The sequence below is a fragment of the Myodes glareolus genome, chromosome X (assembly GCF_982192425.1).
Source record: "Myodes glareolus chromosome X, mMyoGla1.1, whole genome shotgun sequence".
Classification (NCBI taxonomy): Eukaryota; Metazoa; Chordata; class Mammalia; order Rodentia; family Cricetidae; genus Myodes; species Myodes glareolus.
The window spans coordinates 140,346,276-140,351,794 of NC_142053.1; the positions used below are offsets into that span (position 1 = coordinate 140,346,276).

General features: G+C 38.2%; 1 pseudogene; it reads left to right on the forward strand.

The window, feature by feature from the left end:
• Positions 1-207: 207 nt before the first annotated feature.
• Positions 208-618, forward strand: LOC125417973 (large ribosomal subunit protein eL27 pseudogene; annotated as a pseudogene).
• The last annotated feature ends 4,901 nt before the right edge of the window (positions 619-5,519 follow it).

Genomic DNA, 5,519 nt, shown 5'->3' on the forward strand with positions numbered 1-5,519 from the left:
GAAATTTCATCTGCAGATCTGCAATCTAAATGATCTCATATAGATGGTGGCTCTAATCTAAAAACACTAAAATCTACACTTTGGGCCTAGGTATGTGGCCTTGTGGCAGAACTTCTGCTTAGCATGCATAAGGCCCTGGGTTCTAGCTCTGGGTCAGCCAGAAAGAAAAAAGAAAACAAGGCTGGGAACCGGCTGCTTGCTGTCGAAATGGGCAAGTTCATGAAACCCGGGAAAGTGGTGCTTGACCTGTCTAGACGCTACTCCGGATGCAAAGCTGTCATCATGAAGAACATTGATGATGACACCTCAAACTGCCGTTACAGCCATGCCCTGGTGGCTGGAATTGACCGCTGTCCCCAAAAACTGACAGCTGCCATGGGCAAGAAGAAAGTCGCCAAGAGATCCAAGATCAAGTCCTTTGTGAAGGCTTATAACAACAACCAACTGATGTCCACAAGGTACTCTGTGGACATCCCTCTGGACAAAACTGTTGTCAACAAGGATGTCTTTAGGGACCCAACCCTGAAATGCAAGGCAAGGCTGGAAGCCAAGGTCAAATTTGAGGAACGATACAAGACAGGGAAGAGCAAATGGTTTTTCTAGAAGCTTTGCTTTTAGGTATATTTTTGTTTGCATCATTAAAAGATTAAAAAACAAAAAAAGAAAAGAAAAATCTAGGCCTTGGAAATTACATGGATCCATAATTTCTATTACCAGCTTTTACCCTGATTTTACAGGAACAGGTTTTAAAGTGTTATCTAATCTCTTTGTTTTCTTATCTATAAAATGAAAATAATCATTTCTAAGTGTGGTATCAATTGTGATTTACATATTTCTTAGCACAATACTTAGAATGTGTAAATATCCAATAATTGATATGAATTGTTAAATCAGTGAAGGCTGATTAGGTCCATGGACCCAAGCTAATTCTTAATATATTTCCGCAATTGGTATCAAAATGAGAAAACTGAAGACAATGTAATGATTTTTTTTAATCAAAGCTAAAACATTTTTGGCATTAAATGTCTCCTCTTTTCTTAAATGGTGGAGATGATAGATAGTAGTTGTGTTCCTAATAGCCATGCTTGAATATTTTCAAAGCAGCAATTTATGCTTTGAGGATTCATTATTTTTGCTTTTCTCTGTGTGTCTATGAGTCTTGTGTCTATGTGTGTGTTTGTCTCTCTGTCTCTCTCTCTGTCTCTCTCTGTCTCTCTCTGTCTCTCTCTCTCTCTGTCTCTCTCTCTCTCTCTCTCTCTCTGTGTGTGTGTGTGTGTGTGTGTGTGTGTGAATGTGTGTATGATGTGTGTGAAGGTGCTCATAAAGGCCAGAAGATGTTAGTTTCCCTGGAGTTGGAGTAACAAACAGCTGTGCCATCCCTGGAGCTGGAGTGACCAACAGCTGTGCCAGCCAATGTGGTTGCTGGAAATTGAAGGTTTTTTTATTTTTGCATATATATGAATCTCATTACATTTATCCATTATTGTGTATCTACATGTATGTGTGGAGATTAAAGGACAACTTCCAGGAGATGGTTTTCTTCTTTCCACTTAGCCTTGGCAGCAATTACCTTTATGCACTGAACCATCTTGCCTCAGCCCCTGATAATTTTCATTTGAAATCCAAAAATTGAGAAGCAAGTTTGTAAGCATTATACCAAATAGACCTGTTAAGTGAATAGTGCTATTTTTGAGTATTTGTTTCCAACATTTTCCTGCTGTTTCATAGGAATTCATATGATTCTTGTCATATGAGGATCACATTTGCAACCTGTTCTCTTAAACATAATTCCCAGGATATTCTTGATTATGTAATTGGTTAAGAGCAGCATTATTATAATTAAATCCTTGATTCTGCACATGATTCTTTTTAATAAGTTTTTAAAAAAATCCTCACTCAGGGCTATAGCAACTGTTTTCTCACTATATACCAGAATGGCTCAAAAGGAAAACACAGAACCATATCGACCTTGGCTAATAGCATGGGGTTCTAGTTTCTCTGTTTCTCAAAGAATTAAGCAGAGGCACACAGTGGCAACAGAAACAGAAACAGCTTTTTAATAATCACAAATTTTCAAAGGAGGAAGTCAACCTGAGAGAAAGCTAAGCAGCTCCAAGGCCTGACTGTATAAACTGGAGCTTTTGATTTAGGGCTTGTTTGCATAGTACAGGCTTTTTTGACTCATCTGGACAGAATGGATTTTTCCAACCATGCTTTGTGTGTTACATGTAATTCTTTCTACATACAACTTTATGCATCAAATGTCTCACCAGCATCTTAATAAGCCACAGGTCACCTTCAGACACCCTGCAGTGCCTCTGAGCCTGTGCCAGTGGCACCAGCTGGTTTTAGTTGGACAGTCCTTCATCTTTTTCAACTTTTTTCATATGCTAATAGTTTTTATAAGGTTTTGTACACAGCCTTCTGAACCTCACTCTCCATCTTACTCTCCTCTCTCTATAAGAGCCTCAGAGAAGATTCTGGAAATCTACTGGCTCATCCTAACTCATGCACAGTTTATCTTTTCCAAGAGAGCACTGTCTAATTGCATTTTCTTTTCCAGTATAAAGAAAGCTATCTTTAAAGAGATGAGATAGCCTAATCAGCTGCTTCAGACTCACCTCCTGAAGGAAATGGATTTGATAAGCCCTTTTGGGACTATGGGAATAGTCAATTTGATATATGTTCTGTGTGACAGACTCAACCAACTTCCAAAAGTTCTCAGTATTTTATTTAGTAAAACAAATTCTTGTTTAAAAGGATTAAAAAAGAAAGTCATCTTTTAATGAAAATAGTAAGTATAAATATTTAACTGTTAAGTTAAACCATATGATAGTTTGATGAGTATTTTCATATGCTTCAGTCTAACAGTAATTATAAACACTGGCTGGGGTTTATTGATCCAGTATAGAGTTAAAGAGCCCCTGCCTCCTAACATGGGTCAGATAGCTGCTTAAATAAACTGCACTTGATTTCAAACATACTTATCTTGGATCATCCGTCCAGAACCATGTAAATAAATCTTAATAACTTTTATAGATTCAAAGATTTCCAGGAAGTTCCACATACCTAAGTCTTTCTTTACTTTTGATGTGCCAGTTCACTAGTAATGCCTTTCTCTTACTTTGGGAATGAAATTTCAGGGAATTCCCTAGGATGAATCTGCCTTTATTTGCCATATTCTCACTGTTTACTTTGTCAATAACCTCTTCAGAAAAGCATGGGGCACCGGACAGAATATTTGAGCACAAATCAGATTTGCCCATGAACTGACTATGTTGTTGACTTTTCTATTACAAGATCCCAATTTCAATACATGCATGGATTATTCTTTTAATCAATAACATCAACCTATGCTGTATTACCTTTGTTCAGGCTGAGAAAAAAGTAATTATCTGTCAACATGACTGATTTTCAAGTTGTGTTTATTCACAAATATAGATACATGTACACACACCAAAAAGCCTGTCAATTTACAAAATCGTCAGTTATATATATTCAAATAAATAGGCAATCATGCCAGTTTTAAAAACATATAGCTTTGCATTCTTAGTTTCATTCTTATGGTATGAATGTATGCTTCTCTCTCTCACTCTCGTGTGTGTGTGTGTGTGTGTGTGTGTGTGTGTGTGTGTCTGTGTGTGTGTGTGTGCTTGTCCAGTATTACAAGATTTGGTCTGTCCCAGGAGTCACCAAGTCATGTAATACCTTGGTGTCTGCGAAGTGTGGGGTAAATTGTCCCCATTCATTTTCCTTCAGGGAGTTGGTCACAATAGCTGTGGTTACCCAACTTGAATCAAGTGATGCTTTGAGTCAAGTTGTTTTTTGCTTAAAGGAGAAACCAAAGACAGACCACAGCTCACAATAGCCTTAAAAATAACGTCTTGGGAATAATCATCACATGCTTCTTTATGACAGGAAATGCATACCAAATGTTGCCTTGTACTTAAACCTGAAAAGTGGCAGGGTGTGGGCAGATAATTACACCAGAGGCTATAAAAAGAAGGCAGGTTTCCATGACTGATGACAGTTACTCTTAGCACCCCATCTGTTCTTAACTTACTTTCACATGTAAGCATTAGTACAGGTGCTGTTGGTTAACATCACAGAAGCAAAGTGGTTGTCATGGAACCTTTTGGATATGAGTGACTCATTCAAATCCTTTTTGCATAATCACATGTCCAGCATGGGTGAGGAGGAAAAACAAAAAAACAAACTTGAAGGACTGTCTCATGGTTTCTTAGCTCTGCAAACAGAGACATGAATTTCATTTCAATTCCTCCCAAACAGGGAAATCCTTGTGTGATTCTCTCCACCTCCTGGAACATCATGCTGAGTAAGAGCTGGGGTAGATTTCAGAGTCAGCTAGACCATTTGTGGGTCTCAGTGTGAAGGAAAAGTACAGGATACTTGGTTCAAAAACTATGTCAAGAAGCACCATAGAGCTGGGCTGATAGACTTTTCTTGTTTTCTGCATTTCATTGTTGCTTCTTCATAGTATTTCTCATGTGCTATTATATTGAATGACATTCTAAGTAGGAAAAAATAAAAAAAATTAAATTATTAGTGTTGAATTTTCCACTCGTATAGCATGATGTGAGTTATGAATGCAAATATAAGAATATTAGTGGAAACACAAGAATTATGTGATTTACATCTCATACATTTCTGTGCATTTTGCTCTTCCCAGAAGTGTGGAAATGCTGCTCTAAACTAACTCAAGCACTTTTATCTCACTTCTTCTTAGACACACATTCTATCACCACTCTCCATCTGTGGCTTTCTGATGAAGAAGGAAAGAGTAGAAGGAAAGGAAACCTTGGGTTGCCCAACCTTATTTTCCTGCTGGTCATTGTTTCTTTAACATAGGGAATTCTAATACAGAAGCAATAATCCCATAGTCCTCCATATTTCTTGGAAGATTATTGCTTTTCTTGAAGTTAATGGAAGTGCTGGCTCAGATAGAAAATGTGGCTTCTCAGGGTTGTCATGTAATAGCTTTTGAGTGAGTTCACTGAATTTCCCCACACTGTATGTCCACTTGGATTCTATGTTCAGTAGGCATTGTGAATGGCAAATGCTGAGGCAGGAGGAACCAAGAGACACATAGTAAACACATCTGCTTGTCTCACATTAGCCTACCAGACCTTACTAACAAAACACAAGAGAGCAGTCAGTTTTCTCATCACTGTGGACAAATACCTGGAAAAATGACTTTGCTAATTTAAAAAGCACTATTCTTCTCATATATAATGTGTGGGGGGCACCCATGAGGCATCATATACATGTGGAGATCTGAAAAGAACTTCGTGGAGTTGGTTCTGGGGATCAAACTCTGGTTGCCATGCTTTCCATAGCAATTATATTACCCATCAAACCATTTCACTGGCCTTAGAAAACTACTGATAGGAGGAAAGGGCTCACAGTTTCAGACCCGTGTTAGAGGTAGAGGAGAGCAGAACATTTTACAGATAGTGAATAAGAGGCAGAGGGTGAAACAGAGACCACCGAGGACAAGG